The 20136-nt window shown below is 43.2% G+C and overlaps 1 protein-coding gene across 2 annotated transcripts in view; it reads left to right on the top strand.

Moving 5' to 3' along the window:
* The first annotated feature begins 4487 nt into the window (after positions 1-4487).
* Positions 4488-20136, top strand: part of LOC104368842 (zinc finger protein 501) — a 29791-nt gene continuing 14142 nt past the window's right edge. The window contains exons 1-3 of one of the 2 annotated variants that reach the window (XM_042795262.1): positions 4488-4849; positions 5533-5633; positions 14096-14217. The gene's annotated coding sequence lies outside the window, so the exon portion shown is untranslated. Of the gene's footprint in view, positions 4850-5532; positions 5634-11704; positions 11767-14095; positions 14218-20136 lie in introns of those variants that run through there. The other variant, XM_032986092.2, reaches the window with a different exon arrangement.

Raw genomic sequence — 20136 nt, 5'->3', positions numbered from 1 at the left:
ATTTAAGGTTTGTATTAATCTTTGAGAAGAATATGCTCCATCCTTGATTGCATTGCAGTTTTTAACTGTACACAACATGTTTCTTCATTTGCCATCAAATTTAGCCGGGAGGAATTCGACACATTAAAATAACAAAACAAGGAGAGAGAATCTCCGTCATGTTTTTCTTTCCCATTTTTCTATTGAAAGACTTGCAAAGGGTGTGCATTTTTCACAGTCTAGAAAAGGTTATGTAGAGTAACTGAGTGTGCATAGCAAGTTACAAATCTCAGACAGAGGTTTTGCAGGCATCTCAATCAAAAGTCAGGCTCAAGCCTGAGCAAAATTTTTCCAAAGGGCTGTTTATGAGGCAATTATATGCAGAAGACTCTGTGTCACCAAGGGTTGATTGACTGTCTTTTATGTGCCGTACATTCAGCTCTGAAAATTGCACTTGGGACTCGACACCATTTATGCACTCCTGGAAATACTATTTTGAGCACGGAACTCTATTAAAACTGCCAACATGAAGTTCTGGAGAAGAGGACGGACTAATGATGACGCCTGGTGCAGCTCACAGTTTAATGACAGAACAGCATTGGTGCAGCAGTGCAACCTGGATCCTGTTCACCTTGGGGCTTACTCAGGCCAGAGGCAAGTGAATAACCATATTTGAAATGGGATGCAGATGATAGTTTGATCTAATTTTAGATCAAACTATAACTTACTGTCCTATATTTCTCGATTGATAACCTTCAGCATTAAATTTGTCAGTTATGATCTGTTGCTATATAAAAAAGCAGCATATAAATGCAACTCTGTTAGAAGTGGTAGCATTATGCTGGGGCAGGCCCTGCAACCTTAGATTTTGTGAGGTTAACTTGTTTCAGGATTACACATAAGCAAAACACTCAGCAAGTCCTTACATTGCCTAGTGATAGGTCATCAGAAGGGAAAAGTACTCTTTCTCTCAGCAGTGAAATGTTGGAAGCAACAGGTAGGTGGGGGAGGTGGGGGGGACTGGTCTTCTTCTCTGTCCCCTTCCAGTCCAGGATGCAGTTCAGGGGTGGATGCTGGAAGTAAACACCTGAGAGTGCTTTTGCCTCACTTTGTATCAGAGAACATCCTTGTGAAATTAGACCCTGGAGTGGTGTCATTCAATCACTTTACAGTCTTGCTGGGGGAAAAAATGTTTAAGTGAGACGCAGACTTTAATGCATTGAATGCAGTTCTAGGTGTGTGGAAAGCTGTGCTGAGTCCAGTTGTCCACAGTGATATGTCAGCTATCAGGATGGATCACAGCTGGATTCAGCCCTTGATATTAGCCACATAGCAGGATGTTCAGTGTGGTTACAGTATCTGAAAGAATAACTGAATCTCATGTGGTTTTATCCATTACAATAGCTCTGACAGAGCAAGTTTGGCCCCGGGGCTGTGAAGTCCTGCTGCCAATATGAAAGAGAATTGCTGTTCAGCCTCTGAGAATCAAGAATTACTCCATTTTCTCTCTATTTCCTCCCTCTGCTGGCCAACAGAATAAAATCGTAAAGCATTCAGAGTTTTGGTCTTCAGAGGCATCCTAATCTAGAATTCAGCAAAACTTCCAGCTCTGACTCATCTTGAAGGTAAAATTAAGATGAGCAAAACTAGGTGCATCAAAGACCTACCCAAGGTTTCCTTGATGTTCCCGGGCTAACGTTGGGCTTCAGCCCTGGGCAAGCATCTGTCCCATGAATGCTCTAAAAAGGCCGATGTCCACGAGTGCCTTAGAGAGAAAATGCCCTGAGAGCGAGCCTGGTGCATCTGGCTGCCCAGGGCCCGGCTGACCAGTGTCAGCCCAGAACTGAAGAATCGCTGAGGTGTGGAGGCACCTCTGGAGGTCTCCAGTCCAACGACTGCTCAGAGCAGGGTCACTTCGAGCGGGTTGCCAAGGGCTGTGTCTAGTCAGGTTTTGAATAACTCCAAGGATGGAGAGTCCACAACTCCTCTGGGCAGCCTGTTCCAGTGTCTGACCACTCTCACAGTAAAAAAAGCTTTTTCTTATGTTTAACTGGAATTTTCTGTATTTCAGTTTGTACTCATTGCTTCTTATCCTTCCCGTGGGCACCACTGAGAAGTGCCTGGCTCTGTCTTCTATACGCCCTCCTATCAGGTATTTATATACACGGATAAGATCCCACTGAGTCTTCTCTTCTCCGGGCTGTACTGGTACATGGGGTTGTTCTTCCTCCGGTGCTGGGCTTTGAACTTCCCCTTGTTGAACTTTACAAGGTTCCTGTCAGCCCCTTTCTCCAGCCTTTTGAGGTCCCTCGGGGTGGTAGCACAAGCCTCTGACATATTAACCACTCTTCTTAATTTTGGGTCACCTGAGGGCACACTCAACTTCCTTGTCCAGGCCATTGATGAAGACGTTAAGAAGTATTGGTCCCACTGTCAACCCCTGGGGTCTGCTGCTAGAGACTGGCCTCCAGTTGGAGGGGAAAAAAAAAGAAAACACCTCTCTTTTAGAAGCGGTGTGTTGTCTCATGTAGTGCACAGATCAACGACAAGAAAATGAGTTTGCTGTTGGTTTCCATATGTGTGATTAAGTGCATTTATGGAGCTGCGCAATAGGGATGGAGCCTGCTGAGTGACAAACAGCCCCATTGCTTCCCATCTGAGAGGAAAATGTGGACAAAGGATAAAGCTTCTAACCCAGCTGTTGTGGAAGATCCTGATGAACTCCTTTCTGTTTTTTGCAGATCTTGAGATCTCATTTTACAATGCACTGATAACATTGCTTGGAAACACACCACAGCCTTTACTAGATGTGTGCACCTCTGCAGTCTGTATCATACTTGTTCCCTTGATAAAACATTTTTTGGACTAGAATAGTCACTGTTCATGGGAATACAACCTGCATCATTCTGTTCCTTCTAGAAGCTTTTGAGGATGCTAATGGGAAACCTAGCAAATATCCAGTATTGCTGTTAAATGCTTTTACACCCCAGAGTTTTACACTTTTCCTTCTATATTGCCTACTGGTTTATATTTTCTGAAAAGCAATCTCTGGGTATAAAATGAGATGATATAGCAACAAACACTTTTTAAAGTCTGCTCCTGCTGAAAGAAAGCCTGTCCAGCTGCATTAAGAGAAATATGACCCTCTTAAAGCTGCTCACCCCCCCCAATAGAAGAAAGCTATATTCTGTTCTGCCTTAGACAATTTAGTAGCAGCCATTTCAAAAACAGCCTTCAGCATCTTAAAAGAAAACATGCATTTGACAAGGCTGCTAAAAAAAAAGAAAGACCCTCCTAAAAAAACATGAGTAATAAAAGGTATTCTCTTAAAACAGCTGGTAAAATAATGGGAGGTATACTGGACTAAAGTTAAATTTTGCTATCTCTTTGATTACTGGTACCTCAATGCATAGGTATTTCTCTCTCTCTTGTTCTGTATGGGAGTTATGTGGAACAGACCTGCTTTAGATTTAGTACACTCTTTAGACTGACAGTGAGAAAAGACATCTTTAACCATCTCTTTCACCCTCAGGAGAGCTCTTTGTCTTTCTTTCCAGTTTCTTCTAAATTTTTCACCTATGGCAGACTAGATTTTCACAGCTTTTCTTCTGAGATACTTAGAAGTAGCCTGTGTATTGTGGTAAGATGCATTTCTTATAGGACTTATTGAAATCCTTCATATAGCATCTTCACCCCATTACTGAAAACAGTTTTGAAGATGTAACCTACAATACCTATCAAAAAGTTTTATATAGCTATTTTAATACAGCATTTAGTAGTCTTTACCTCTCCTCCCCAAACTGCAGCTTTTCAAAGGACAGTAGCCCTGCCTCCATAGATCACAGAAAATCCCATATATGAAGGAGGAATATCCCATCAATGCTACACAATTGGTTAGGATCATCATAATTTTCCCCATCACAATAATTGTTGGCCTGAGGTTTTCTTTTAAATTTCTGCAGAGTTTTGTGGGGGACACAGTTCAATTGTCACATTGCCAAAATAAAAATGAAATATTTTGGTTCTGATCTGAAATTATGGCAGTGAAGTGGTGCTAGTAGCATTTTTACTCACGGGAATATAATGTGAATAGTCATAAGCAGTAGTAACAAATTTGTTGGCTTTTTTGTCCTGGATAAGTGTGCAAAACAACAGCAGTGCAGATGGCCCCCTCAGACATTGGTATTCTGCAGTACCTGTTTATGGATTCAAAAAGTTGAATCCATTGGAAACATCTGCAGAAAAAAGGAATATAAAAGATTTTGTGATGCAGTGGTGTCCATTGGATGACACGTGATGAAAAATGCTCAAGTGCTATCCAAAGCTTTCAGGTTAGTTTCTCTCCAAGCACATCATCCATCAGATGATGCGCTCAGAAGTTATGGACTGGCATGTTAAATGCTGGAGAAGTAATCCCTGGAGGACTAAACAAAAGGCATGACTATTTCATACCCATATAAGAGGTTTTGAAAAACTGTGTTTTCCGGTCATAGGACTGGTGTGTTTCCACTAGACTTGCTTCCTAAGAGATCCAAGGGTGTAACTAACTGTACTGGAAAAGCAGATTTGGCATTTTGTTGGAATACCCAAGTGCTGACTTTGCTGGGAAGAGTGTTGGAAACCTCCATGTTACATGTTCTTTCTGGAAAGCATTGCATCCGAGTGTTGCAGACATGGGAAACACACTCCCACGTTTGGGAATTAGGAAGCCATTCCAGTCAACTCAGCAATAATCACTGCCTTCTCCCCTTTCTGTTTCTAGAGGTACAGCTGTTTCAGTCCATCAAACGTGTTGTTTGGCATGAGTGCTTTGTACTTCTTCAGGGTAAAAATAACCACGAGTCACCCCACCTTTGTAGTCTTCTGTTTGGTAAGTGGTTCTCTGACAGGTTCATTCTTTCAGTCACTGTGAAAATGTCATCAGTGAACAACTGTCCATAAATTTACTCGATGGTTCCTTTGCATTTAGATGCTTTCAGATGATCCCTTTTCCTAAAAAGTCAGAGCACCTCTTTTTTTTAAAAAAAAAAAAGAGAAACCCACAGCTTCCCACAAAGTTTCCCAGGCCTTCAGGGAGTACAAGGTAGTTGCATCCTCGAGTCTGCTGTACACATTTCTGTGAGAGCTGGAGTAAGCTCTGGTATGTAAACACTGCTAACACGTCCATGTAGTAAGAAGTATTGTGAGTTGCAAAACACCTCTGCATCCTAGATTTCAAAGTGCTGTTAAATTGCTTTACAGCATCAGCTTTGATGTCATTATTGGTAGCAAAGCGAATGAGGTGTTTGAACATTTTGTTTGAAGCCTTGGTTACATTTTTTTCAAACCTAATGGAACCATAATTCTGAGACGTGCAAAAAAGGGGCCTGCCAAAGTAGTGGCAACTCAGTCTTCCATCTTCTCATTTAGCTGAAAAGTTCAGTATAGGCGTATTTAGACAGAGCTGCTACCACTGCTGTGATGGTCTAAGAACTGACCAGCCCAGCCTGCTGTTGTGCATCGGCGTCAGAAACTGTAATTCTGTTTCTCTTCAAATTTATTCGTGCCACCCAGGGACAAAGCTGTGAGAGCCCTGCTTCTGCCTGTCATTTTTCAAGACTTCAGTTTGCTTTTGGTTTCTTGGAAAGGACCACTTGCCCTTCCAGCAATATCAGGTTTGTAATAAATTTTCTTTAGCAGTTATGTGTTTAACCTTTCTCAGAACCGTTGCTATTATAAATATATGGTGCTTTTCAAATATACAGTAAAAATCACCCTATAAAACATGATTTATTAACCATGTGTGGAGGCCCAATATTTTACAATAGTATTTTACTCTCTAGTTATCCAGAATTCTTTTTTTTCTGGGCAAGAACAGCACTCAGATGCATATGACACACTTTGGGGCACGAGGGTCAACACAGAGGCCAAAAATCTGCCAAGCACAGTAACGGACACCTAGGTCCTCAAAAGAAAGCAAAGGCCAAGACCTTCTGAGGATTGTTACTTTCAAGGTACAGAAAGAAGAGTGCCAGCTACTGGATGGCACCTGTATAACCCACCTCTGGTAAGGGGGACGTTAATGGGGGCAGGTGTGACCTGCAAACAGGACGGGGTGGCTTTGGTTGTGCACCGGGTGCTGTGCACACATCTGGAGGGCTGCATGGCTTTGTTGGGAAACAGAGTGATGTCCCGGTTAAAACACAGATATGGGCACTGGGAATCCTGCATGGTCCACCAGACCCTGCCTAAATGAGAATTTCTCGGAGAGAAGGAAGCACATTCAGTGCAGAGTGAGTTTAAGTCTGGTTTCCAAAGGAAACAAAGCTTGTCCAATTTGCTCTGTCCATGTTTGCTGTCACTTTACCAGCTATTCCCTCCTCATTTGTCAACTGGTTCATCAGTTTACCCACGTTTGCCTGGGGGAGGATGGTGCAGAGGATATGAAGTAGCTGCAGTTTTTGGAGGCTGGGTCGCTGGGTGGCATAATGATAGTGCTGCTGATAGATCCAAATGAGTGCCACCACTGAGGGAAAGGCTTACATTTTGTTTTTAGTCACTAGCCATGGATACATTGGCTGTACAGCCCAGCTCAAACCACCCCCAGCAGATGTAGTTTCTAGCCCAGCAAAGAAGGAAAGAAAGGCTAGAAGAATAGCGGGAAAGAGGAGGGAGCGAAGGGTGCTGTGAGGGACATTAGGAGGTATGACAGGATTAGAAGGAACATATGGGAAGAGAGAGGAATAGGAATTACATGACTCAATGGGAAACCCAGCTTCATTAGTTGTGCTCTCACAGAGGTGCTTGCTGTTTGTGTCAGTGGCCCTTGGGGAGCCATTTCAGCTGACAGAAGTTGCTATGGTTCCAGAAGGAAGGAAGAGGACAAAATAATTTAGATTTATTTTCTGTTTGTCCTGATCCACGTTCTGGCATCTGCAAATCTAGGTGTTGCTTTAGGCTGCTTTTCCTGCCCTCATTTTCCTTTTATGAAGGTCTGCAGAGTAAAAGAGACCCTTCACTTGCTGTCAGTCATTTCCAGGGAACTTTCCTCCTGCTTCCTTGCTCTGAAATGTCACTATGTCAAATTTTTGGCATCTGTGCTACTTCCTGTCATTTTCCACCATGCTTTTTTGTGTGTGTTTGTTTCTTTTTTCTGTCCCTTTCCATATTCTATTGTTCCTTCATTTCACACTTGCCTTTTTTCTGCCTCTTGTCTTCCTGTCACCTGCCAGTTCCATTTTGAAATGCCTCTTTTCTCCTACCAACTAGAAGGACAGGTCCAACTAAATCAGGCTCCCAAACTTGAATTTCTCTGAGGATGGAGCGTCTCCAACATCTCTGGGCAACCTGCTCCAGTATCTCACCACCTGCATGGTGGTATATTTCTTTCTTACATTGAAGCAGAACTTCCTATGTCACAGCTTTGTCCATTGCCTCTCATCCTGTCACCATGCACCTCCAAGAAGAGTCTGGCTCTGGCATATCTATATCCTCCAACCAGGAGACAGCACTGAAGTCACCCCTGAGCCTTCTTTTCTCCAGGCTGCACAGACACAGCTCCCTCAGCCTCTTCTTATGCCATGGGTGCTCCAGCCCCCTAACCATCTTGGTAGCCCTGCACTGGACTTGCTAGGTACGGATCTGTTTTTCTTGCCATGGGGAGACCAAAACTGGACACAGGACCCAGGTGTAGCCTCACAGGTATTGTACAGAGGAGAAGGATCATGTCTGCAGGCAAGGCTCTTCCGAACACAGCCTGGGAGTCTCTTGACCAACTTTGCTGCAAAGACCCAATGCTGGCTCGTGTTTAGTTTGTCCACCAGACCCCCAGGGCCTTTCCTGCAGAGCCGCTTCCCAGTCACTCGGCCCCAGACTGTGCTGGTGCGCGGGGTTACCCCTGCCCAGGTGTGGGACCTGAATTTGCTTTTGTTGAACTTCATGTGGTTCCTGATGGCCCATTTCTCCAGCCTGTGCAGGTCCCTCCGAATGGCAGCCCTGCCCTCCTGCAGGGACCACGCTGCCACTCGTAACTGATCAGCAACTTGATTTTGGACCAGGTACCTTATTCCTTTCAGCACAGTGGCCCAGACAATTTTCCATTCAACTTACCATCTGCTTATCAAAGCTACATCTCACCACTTTTGCTGCAAGGCTGCTACAGAGGACCATGTTGAAAGCTTTACTACAGTCAAGGAAAGCATCAACCACACTCTGCATCCACAGCAACCACTCGCTCTGTCACAGGCAGCGATCACATATGTGGTCAGGCTTTGGTAAGTCCATGCTGGCTGTTTCTAATCACCTTATAATTCATGTGCTGAGATTTGCTTCGCAACCTTCCCAGGGATGGAGGTCAGGGGACTGATCTCTCCATCCCTGGATCATCCTACTTGTCTTGCTTGAACAATGAGTGTGACACTTATCCTTTTCCAGTCACCAGGAACCTCCCCAATCTCTAAGACATTTGATGGTGATGGGGCGGCCTCATGAAGTTATGGGCCACCTCCCTCCTCATCCTGGGAAACCGATCTTCCTCTTCTCCTCTTTTGCCCATTTTCTGCCTCCATTTTTTGTTTTCCGTTTTAAAATACTTTTCTGTTTTTTTCCCATGTTTTCTTCCTCCTGCATCTACACAATTTCCCTCTCTAATTTCTCAGTTTCTTTTTTTTTTTCTTTTCTATTTTCTTTGTCCTTTCCTCAGCTCTGAGATGACATCCAGCCATTAAAAAAAGAACTCCTACTGAGAAGTCAGATTTAAAGCTTTCATACAGTATTTTTCCTCACACTGGGCACTACACTCAAATAGGTATTCTTATTCATAAATATGACCCCTCTTCCTCTCCAAGGAGCCGTAACATAAAAAGATGCTTAAACAAACAGGCACCCACCTGAGCACCACTAACCTGGGCTAATCTCCCCACATCATACTTCTTTTTTAATGAAAACCTGGCTTCCTCAAAAGATGCTGTCTAAACAAGAACAGAACAGCCCCTTAGAGAGATGATCTTTCCAGTTTTATACATACAAATTTATTACTGTATCATACTTCTAAGACGTTTTCTTACACTTTTCTCACAGATTATTTTTAAACTTTCATTACAAAAATCAAAAAATCTATGAAGTTTAAGTAATAAAATTAAATTATCTTGATTCAGTAATGTTAAGGGGCGTATTCAAACAACGTGGAATCTGATCTTGAAAGCCTAGCCATGGTGTGAACACTTAAGGAGATCACATAAAGCACAGATGAAGCAAAAAAAAATAGGTGAGAGGAGGTGTGAGTTTAAAAGATTTGGGAAACACCATCCCAGGGAGACATTGGCTCAGCCCTCTGGGGATGCTCACATTGCCCTGGTTTGAATGGATGACAGGGTTTTCCATAAGACTGGCTGCTCTCAGGGTAAGTTTGGGGGATCCACACTCACCCACGGTATTCTTGTACCATTGCCACCACCCATACTAATGCACTCCAACCTCTAGGGACACTTTGGAGCTTCTTCTGCTCCCTCGCCCAAATGGGAGAAATCAGAGTCGCAAAAAGAGCTCTCGGGTTTTATGGGCTGCCAAGCTGGCCTGGTGGTGGGTAAGGCACTTAGATGGAAAGTCAGCATGAAATCTTTTCTCACCTTTAGACCAGTTCACCTCTTTGTTATCTCAAGATGTAGACAGCTTTATGCCTAGCCAGGAAAAAGAACTGGGGATATCAAGTATCTGCACTTTTAAACATTATCAGCCATTTCCCCTAATTTATGGCATTAAACTGCTGATGGAAGAAAACAGGATTTACCTACATCACATAAAGACTATTTCTGCTACTACCTTTTTCAGACCTCTAAAGATTCAGCTTTCTTCCCTCTCTCTTTTTCCCTATCCTTTTTCAGAAATCTGCCTTACTTCTCTCTGCACTGACTTTGGTGTCTAGACTCTCTTTCATCTTTCATTACAACAGTGTTGTTTTCTCTCACCCACTGGTTATTTCTTTTAACTTCCCTACTGCAGAGAAGAAAGTGGCTTTCATTTGGAAGGAACTTCAGCACCGAGACATTCAGGAGCACCTAACGGTTAGGACCTATAACCCAAGTTTTTAGGTTTTTCTCCTGCTTCATCTAAAGACCTGCATCCTCCAAAAACCACTGCTATTATATGGGAATGCAACTCACTCAAATGTCATTCATCACCATGCCCCACCACTGAGAGTCCATAGGTGAGTTAGAGACTGCATTAAGTGTATATCTATTGCCTTGGACTGAGAGAGCCATAAATACAAAAGGTAAGAGTTGAGACAGATTATGTTCGGGAATGCTGCCTTGGGTGTGAATTAGTCTTTAATAATGTTTCTATTGGGTTTTTAGAGATAAATTTGACTTTTCTTGTTGACACAAAAATCTGCCCACTTTGTGGGGGTTGCCCATAACCCCTCCTCTCATTGGTGCCTCCAAGAGGAGGAATGGACCTTGGCAGTGAATAACAGAGGAGCCTCTCTGCAATGCAGTGATGGTTGCATGTGCAGGAGGTACTGCTGCAGACGGCTGTATTATGGTCCCTTCTCCTCCTCATGGACTCGGGAGAGAAAAAAGGATAACAACACTGAACTGCAGAGCTCTTCTGAAGACACCACATATGCTCTTCTGCTAGGTATATTTCCTTGCTACTGTTTCTTGGCCTGATTTTCCCCACTGTTATGATCTGTGAGCTGTCATGGTAGAGGACCTCAATTCCAGTTCCTCAGACTCCCTCACTTCTGCAGGTGTTTCCAAACTATCTATACCCTCTCTCCTTTTGGTTTCTGTGAGCAGTGACTCCCCGAGGGCTCTCAAGGTCCACATGTGCTCTGCAGTGTTTTACTGTACTCCAGTCTCCCCAGTTATCACTGGCTGCTGCAAAACAGCCTCTCCTTGCACAGTTTTACACCTGGCCTGAGTGTCCTCATGTCGTGAAGCATCGCAGCTGGATGGATACAGGCACTGCAGAGAGAGGTGAGGGAAAATGAGGGCGGTTGATGCCCTAACACGGGTAAGAATCACTCTACAACAGCCCACCCGTCCCTTCAGCAAGAGACACAGACACACGTGCACGCACCTCCAGAAGGCACGTGCAGCACTGTGAGCATGCACACACCTCTGTGCCAACCCCTTCCCCATGGCCTGTGTTTTGTTTTGCCCGTCTCTCATGAGGCTTGTCTTCATGTCAGATGTTGTGGTGGGAGATGTTGGACTCAGCACCTTTTGTAGAAGATGTCTCCTGGGAAAGCACGTGGCTCCATGATGTCACCGTAGGGCATCAGGCAACAGAGCATGGCGGGCTTGGGGTTGCTCCTGCCTTTCAGTGTAAGTTCCTCTTCTGTCCAGAAGTATATGTGTACATTATCATAGAATTCTGGAATGATTTCAGTTGGAAGGAGCCTTAAAGATCATCTAGTTCCAGCCCCCCTGCCCCGGGCAGGGCCCCCTTCCCCCAGCCCAGGGGGCTCCCAGCCCCGTCCAACCTGGCCTTGAACCCTTCCAGGGAGGGGGCACCCACAGCTGCTCTGGGCACCCTGTGCCAGTGCCTCACCACCCTCACAGTAATTAATTTTTTCCTTACGTCTAATCTGAATCTACCCTCTTTCACTTTAAAACTGTTACCCCTTGTCCTATCACTATAACCTCATGATGAAGAGTCTCTCCCCAGCTTTCCTGTAGGCCCTCCTTTAAGTCCTGCATTCACCCCTCCTTCTCTTGCTCTGTTTCCCCACAGGCCAGATGCTCTCTCCTCCCTCCTGGGACCCACTCTTCTTTGCTGTACTGCAGATAAACCATATCTCTTTAGGTATGAAAGGGCAGTAGGGTGGGTCCTGCCACCAATCCCATGCAGTCCCAGGGCAAAGGCTCCTGTATCTGTGGAGATCCAATCTGCCATTCTGTTGTAGCAGAGGACAGTCAGGAAGCTGATGGGAGATGACTGTGAATCAGGAGCTTAATCAAGGATCTGGATCAGTAAAGGACACTGTTCTTTCACTGCTTGCTTTCTGTGGAGTGAGCACCAGCCACCAGAAAGACGTATGCAGCTCTTGTTGGGTGCAGTGCAAAGGCAGGGTAGGTGTAAGTGTGCTTTAAGCATTGTAAGATAAGTGCTATACAACAGTGCTTTGCATGGCACTGTTCATGTTAAGTGGGTACAGACCTGCACAACAGTGCTTTGCATGGCACTGTTCATGTTAAGTGGGTACAGACCTGCTGTCAGCACTGGAAGAGCACCTGGGGATGGGCTTATCATGTTGGATGTGAATGCAGACTTAGGATGCTTGAAAGATAAAGCTGAGCTCCAGAGTTTTTTGGGATCCCTGTGCAGACACAGCAGTCGTGAACTAAACTGTGGATGGTTACAATGTGCCCTGGCCAGGGTCTGAGAAGAGCTGAATGTGTGTGTGCTTCTCTAAAACCAGGATTAATATGGTGCAGACTAATTTGGATTCCAGGAATGAAGTTCAAGAATCTATCCTTGCACAGACAGGAGGACTATTTGAGGCAAAAGTGAAATTGATTTTGGTTTAAAAGGGCTGTAAAGGAAGATAGGAGTAAATATGGAGAAAAATAATCTAAAATTGATTAGAAAGGAACCATTACCCAGCAGGCAGTAAACCACTGAAGATAGGCCATTGAATAACCATGAAAAGAAAATGAGAATACTCTGATGTATACAAATAAGAATCAGAACATTGCACTCTCGCAACGGTATTTTTTGCTTCAGTCCATGTGTCACTCTTTTGTGGTTTAAGGTTAGAACATGCTGTGAAAGACGAGAGATGTGCCCCATAACTTGGAAAAAACCTCTGGATCAGGATTGGTAACTATCAGAGAGATTTATACCAAAGTTCACCCTAGAAACACAGCAGTAGGGACATATTCTGGGAGCAGAGTGCAAGCAGGACTTGTGTGTCAAATTACATCACAGATACCAAACTGATGGAAAAAAGATGGATTTCATACTTGGTGTTGGTATGGAAAAGGAAAATTTGGCTGTATACTTGCAATATCTGGAACATGAAACAGTGGTAGTGGTTTTAATTGCATAGATGGGACTTACTGAATGTATCAGTTTGGAGACTGTAGAAAAATTCCCAATGAGTGGCTGCATCACAGACATCAAGTTACTGTTCAGATTCCAACTACATTTTTATAACTGTATGGTGGACTTTGCACGTTTAGTGATGTGGTCTGGGCATTTCTACTTCCAGTTCCCTGTTCAGTCCAGGTTTGATGCTGTATATAAGGCACATCTCACATCTTATTGAGAAAATAAAATGATTCATTCCACTTTGACCTTGGGAAATTATAGAGGTTGTATTACCAAATATACCTGTGAACTCCTTAGACTTATGGATTAGTTCCACGTCAATGAAATAATTAATATCTCACCAAGCTATATATAAGACCATTAATTATTTTAAGAGTAAGAGCCTAACTGCTAGTTCAACCATTCAACTCAGCAAGAGTTCAAATTTAGAATATCATGTTCAATCTTAAATATCATTCACACAGTTCTTGATGGGAAGTTTTAGGATAGTCCTCAAAACAACCAGGACATTAAGTTTAATCTTGCATCCAGCTGTAATAATATCTACATTTCAAATAGTTACATTAATGTCACCCGTTGCATAGGTAAACTACATATCAAACCAGTATGTCATGGGAATGTCATATAGAATGCCTGTTTTTTTTTGAGATAAAGGTTTAGGAAAACCAATGCTTGAGATACTGCCTCCCTACCCTGAGGGGTGGGTATGGCTCAGCGTTAGTTTGGACCTTGGCTGGTTCAACAGTGACCTAAGAGGCAGGAACGACAAAAGGTCCAAAAGTCAAGGGGTTTTATGGGCCTCTTAAACAGACCTTCCTGTAACACTGTGGTGTGGTGCCTTAGGTGTCGTAAGTGGTCTATATGAGCATATGTGAGATACATAAAACTGTGAGTTCAGTCTTAAGAAAAGTGTATTCTCCATCAGCACAAGTCAAGGACTGAACTTCTCTCGGACACTGGTGACCTCCACAGCATTCATGCTGCTGCTGTATAGAAACGTGCCACAGGTGCCTGCCACGTGTCTTACTGCACCGCAATAATTAAGCAACAAGTATCTGAATGTGCAATTATAAACCTACAGGTTTTTCCACAGCTGTGGTTTGTCTCAGGAAAAAGCGACCTGCCTCACAGCTGGATCCGGCCTCTGTGCCTCCTCCATCCTGCGTGTTCCCGTATCCATCTTCTTCAGTCCGTGGAATTATGGTAAGTCTCTGAGGGGACCAGCTTTTCCCTATATAAAGTAACGTGCTCCAGGGGAATCCAGCTGAAGGGAAGGATGGCAGCTGGTGGTGTGGGATGGAGAAGCAATGTTTCTCTCTTTTGGGATTCTTTTTTCTTGTGAGACCTTAGGTTTTCCTTCAGTCCTCTGTGTCTAAAATCCTGTGATTTTACACAAGAATCTCAGCCTTCAGAAAAGGGAAAATTATGGTTTTATGCAACATATATGCATATAGAAGGGCTGAGGAAGGAGTTTTGAAAGGCCTTAATTTCCTGCTGGTTCTAGGGACAAAGAGACCGAAAGGGCTGCAAAGAAGATGATATTTCCTCTTTCAGAGGAGCAGTGAGAGCAGGTCTAAGCAAGTTAGGCACAGATGTATATACTTGCCCTGGTCTTACACTCTTTGTTATATATTTAGTTTATTATAGCTGCTGGAAACAAAAAGCCAATATTGGGTTTGAAAACATGACTTATATAAGAAAAAGGAACCCAGGAATACAATGCACATAAATATGAGAAAATGGAATTGCTTGCGCTCAGAAATGTGGAATAAATTTGCAGAGACACAGTAAAAGATGAGCGATTATAAAAAGGCATTAGGGCTGTCACTGTAAAGGAGTCAGGGAATTACACAGCAAGCTCACATTACCAATTCAGACTGGAGTTTGCTGTAAAGAATAGCCTGGTCTTTAGAAGTAACAGAAGAGCACTGCAAAGTGCATTGAAATCTGATATTCTTTGGAGAATTCAGCAGGCTCATATGGGTATAGAAAAATGTAAATGGTAAGCATAAGCTATGTACATGTAGCAGCTTCATAAAAACGCAGAGATAAAGAAAATTGTAAAAACGAACTATTTCTTAAAAATATCAACCCAGAAAATAATACGACTCACGCTGATAGATGAGGACACATTACAGCCATGGTTTGAAGTAAGTGTAGATATATTTACACTTTGCTTTTCTGGCAGAGACTACATTGCTGTGTTGGATCATTATCTGCATTTCCCTGTGGTTGTGCTATAGGGATTCTAGCATTAGAGCATCTTGTAACGCCCATCATATCTGCATTTGCCAGGCAGAGAAGCACAGAAGGGGGCTGAGTAATGAGCCATGGTTCAAAGAACAGAATTTTCAACTATTTTCTAGGGCTGACAGGGGAGATTCCACCATGTAACATCCAGTCCCAGATATCCTGTCTTGAAAGGTCTACTGAAAAATAGAATTAAGGTACTTGAGATTTCTTTAAAAAGCTACCGGACCTAAAAGAGATTCTGTTGCTGCTGAGCTTGAGAGAATGCCTTTAAAACACAGTCAGGCTCCCTTTATTTTAAGAGGTAGTTGAGAACCAGACTTACTCGTACAGGACTAATCTGGCTGCTTAGAAATATGGTTGAATATACGCAAGAATTATACTATTTCATGGGGAACAGGATATTAAAATGCAAGGAGATGCAGCCTGCATACAAAACCAAGACTTTGTGAACTCACAGAGCTCTGCTTGCCAAGGAGATCGCTTCCTTCTCCTTCAGAGTACAAATGCTTGAAGGACAGGATTTGTGGAGTCAAGAAGAATATGGAGATGAAGCCTGGGGAAGTAGTGTCTGAAAAAACTCTACTGAAATCAGGCAGAAATCAGTAGAAGCTCCTGAAAGACATTTTTCATGCTGTTAGAGCATCTAATGACATTTTATTTTTTATTCTTTATAAGAACCGTAGCAGAAAAAGAAAAAAAAAAAAAAAAAAGAAGAGGGAGCTGTAATATGTGCTATTGTTGAGAGAATCAGTAAGAACTGTCCTGAGAGGATCAGACTTGAGAGAAACTGGGGCAGAGAGGCCCGTTCTGGTACCTATACTTGCCTACTGTATTATACACCTGTATTAACTTTCCCTACTGTAAACTCTACTTAAGGTCTGCCTCCCAAGGAACACAAAAACTACTGAAATGGTGTTTTGAACTTGTATGGTTGGGTGCTCTGAGTCTGTTGTTGTTGGGTTTTTTTTTGTTTTGTTTTATTTTGTTTTGTTGTTTTGTTTTGGTTTGGTTTGTTTTGGTTTGGTTTGGTTTTAAGCTGTGGTTCAAGGGTTTAAAGAGCAGCTAAGAGTAACTTGTTTGCAAGCCTGTATCTTTCCATTTGTGTTAATGCCACTAGCACATCTCTAGCCACGGCAGTGCACTCTTCACCTGCCACAAGTACTGTCTCACCAGAGCTCCTGCCCTGCCAGGCAGAGAACAACAGCTCCCACGTGTCTGTCCCAGCAGATGCGTGACCATAAGCCCCGTTTCTCCAGCTGGAGTTTCACCACGTTCGTGAGCTCACATGCTCTCGTGAGCAGATGCTCCCGACCTTTGGGAGCCACCGGTTCAGGATCGCTGGGTACCCTCTGCGGCTCCCGCTGCCTGTTGTAGGGAGAGCCCATGCCACGTTGATGTCCCCTGCCCAGAATAGGGTGGTGATTGCCTAGCAGACCGTTCAGTCCCTCCAAAACCCCAGCCACACGGGTAGGCAAGCTCTGGAAGGAGCAGGTAGGAGTTGGGTTGGGTTGTGTACAGCACAAGTGTGTCATCTTGGTAAAATAAAGGGACCAGTGTCTTGGATTCTGTGGCAAGGCGTTAGGGTACAAAAGTCTTGGTAAACAGCCTGCTTACTGGGAATGCATTTAAGTTTAGCCTGCTTTTGCTGTCTTGTATTTGGCTGTGACTGAATGATGGCTGTATTTATAGCATCTGTTTTCGTGTACCAGTAAAGCAACTCATACAGAGGTGATGTTCAGGCAAGAAAGAATGAGTCTTTTTAGATGGAGGGGCAGAAGGAATTTGGTGGGGATTCTCATTGCTGGAAAATTGAATGCCAAGTGTGTATTGAACCTGGTGAGACTTCAGCAGCATCTCTGATCTTATTTCACTTTGGAGAACCTCATCAGAGAAAAGAAACTATGTCCATTTGTATCAGACTATTTCAAGGAAATACATTCAAAGGGTACCTTTGTTTGCTAGTGCTGAGAGATAAACTCCGTGGGCACTGTGTTGTACTGGAGCAAAATGGGGATAAATGGAGTTTTTGCCACGTTAGATGTGAAACTCCAGCGGAGCGTTCAACTCCCCCTTCCACCCTGTGTCTTCTCTTCCTCAGCTTTGGGGTGGTTGTGTTGCAACGCTGAAGGCATCCATTGCACCTCCATGCGGGGCCTCAGAAACTCTGCCCTGCCTGAAAAGTTGTTTGTAAGCTTTTTAAGGACAGCTGCACCTCACAGTTGTGAATACTCCAAAATATTTATTTTTTTTTTTCCCTCTTCCCTGCTGACCTCCTGCACTTAATGTTCTTTTGCAACACCTTTAGGAACCTTACAGCATGTACCGCTGTGTTTCATATTCCTCCTACAAACAGCTTACTGACCTCTTGCTGGACACAACGTGCTTGACTAGGTGGACCTTTGAGTTTTCAACTTGGCTTCATACCTTTTCATCCTTACCTTAAAATTAAAGAAGACAAAAAAAAATTTTTTTCAAGTTACAGTTACACACGCTTATAAATCACAGATCTTTGGGTATACTGCTGTCGTGTTGACCAGATGCCTTTCAGTACCATTTTCTCCCACTTGTATGACTTCAGAACCATGCATGTAGGTGTTTGTGAGGAGGAACCGCTGCCTAGTTGGCTGTTGACACCTGTACAGTCAGGGATTTGTGGTCACCAGGCAGCAGAATATGAATGCCTTATGTACAAGTCAGAGACTTACTTTCATGTTACTTGTGAAAGTAATGAGACTCCTCAGCTACACAAATGGAAGTTAGGAAAAACAAGCTTGTTTATTTTAAGGTTGCGGAAAAATAAACCTGACTTTCTCCCAGTCCTCAAAGCATTGCTCTGGGAGCAGAGTAAGGCCTTTGGGAGACTTTCAACTTTGTATTTCAGAATGTTTTAATGCTTTGTTTTCTTTGAAAGTTACCTGCAAAGAAACCAGTTTCTTGTTGCTTCTTCCACATATCTCTTGGTTTTCTGAAAATCTCTCAAGTAACATACCTGTAATTACAAAGTCAGATTTTGTTTGCTTTGAAAGCCTGTGCCTAATGAGCAAACAAGTAATTAAGATTTCCAGCCAACTGTAGCCAACTTTAGCCACAAAACTGTTCACTTCAGAGGGAGCTGGAATAATTGACTCAACTTTAGTCTGCTTTGAAAAACTTACACAGTTGTTTCAGAATATTGGCAAAAAAAAAGAAAATTAAATTGGACTCACTGGACTGGGAATTGTTGATTCTGGTTTCACGTTTGAGTTTTCAGAGCTATTTAAGGTATTACTTTCTAATATATAGTGGGCTGGGCTTTTTCACCTTTAATTAACAAAGAAGATTTTTTTAAAGAACTTGAGTCTTTAACTGAAGGAATATGCTCTTAAGATGTGTAAGACTGACAAAGATCATAACCATCAAGGAAACTAGAAAATAGTGACCCTATTACTGCTTATGTTAAAAAGGAAAATGAGAGTGAGGACCTCTATGGCAAGACTCTGAAATACAATCTGAGGAAGCTGATCTGGACATTTTCGTACAGTCACAAAGAAGGAAAGCAATGCTTTTTAACCTTTTTCATTGATTCCAGTTTCCTTTACATTTAAATTGGAATGTGTAATAGTTCTGGTTTGTTTTTTTTTCATTACTATATAGTGTAATACAGTGGCTGTTGCTATTAACCTTCAGGCAGACAGAAAATCAGTGAAGGTTGATGTGTGATACACTTTTATCTGGAAATAATAGCCCTGGCTCTCAGTTTCAGGTAAAATATTGTACGACTTGATAAAGGTAGTGGGAATGAGAGGTAATGTGGCTCAGAAAAGCCATTTTCTGTTGGCTGATGGTGAATTCTACTTTTTTTGGCCACAGGTGTCTCACAGTGCAGAGTTAGAGAAAGCAGAGATATTTAACCCTCTACAGAAGCTTAATGTTCCATAAATGGCACGTGGAGAAAGTGTAATGGTAGCTGCTCTTGAATCCCCAGTGAAGAAAATCTCTGCCTGGTGCAACCAGCTGTTACCTGCGCAGGGGATGGAACAGCAGATTTATAAAGATGTCATGAAACCTGCTTTGCTGGGCTGCACTCCGGTGGGACCTGCAGTGATGTGGCCCCCGTGGGACTCCTGTCAGAAATTGTGTTGAAAAGATGTGGGAGCATCCTCTGCCCAAACAGGTGGCAAAGTTTCTTTGTTATGGAGTGAGTTCGGTGGGTCTTAACATTCATTTCTAGACAGCAGCACCTGTGGGGTAAGAGGTGGGGTTTCACTGGGCAAGTGAGCAGGATGAGTCGTATTTTCACAATTTCTGCTTTCGTGTATGCCTGCAGTGTCGTTCATGTTGTATGGATAATGTCTGTGGGAGGGAGCTGCTATGCTGGGCTGCTGAAGATACAGCTGCCCAAAAAAATGGTGCAACTGATTCAGTAGGAAACCAGGTTTGCAGGGCACACTGGGGCAAGAGGTGAACAGTAAGGGGTAGGATGATCAGGTCCTTATTTTGAGTTTCAAAACAGAGGTTTTCTGAGTGGTGTTTAAATTAGTCAAGGACATTTAGCTAAGCCCTGGTATTTGAAAAATTCAGCTGACAGTTCTACTTGAGATGCAAGTCAGTGAGGTACAGGATACTCACTGAAGTATGCTCTCAGGAGGCAGAAAACGACATGTCAGTGAAAGACAAAAATGTAGACAGAGTAGAAAATTGCAGCAGAGGCCATAGTTGATAACTAGGCTTGGGCTCATAAATCACATGGCAAGCTCGTAATACCAACGCTCTAACCATGGAATACCGATTAGCACAAAGTAGTAAGTGGTAATTGAGCTCCTTCATAATTTGCTTGTGATACGAGCTGTTGTTGAAACAGATTTTTCCCATGTCCCTTCGAGTCGTTAT

This window comes from Tyto alba, unplaced genomic scaffold (assembly GCF_018691265.1).
Source record: "Tyto alba isolate M040663 unplaced genomic scaffold, T.alba_DEE_v4.0 Super-Scaffold_21, whole genome shotgun sequence".
NCBI classification, from domain to species: domain Eukaryota; kingdom Metazoa; phylum Chordata; class Aves; order Strigiformes; family Tytonidae; genus Tyto; species Tyto alba.
This window is presented reverse-complemented; position numbering and strand designations above follow the sequence as displayed.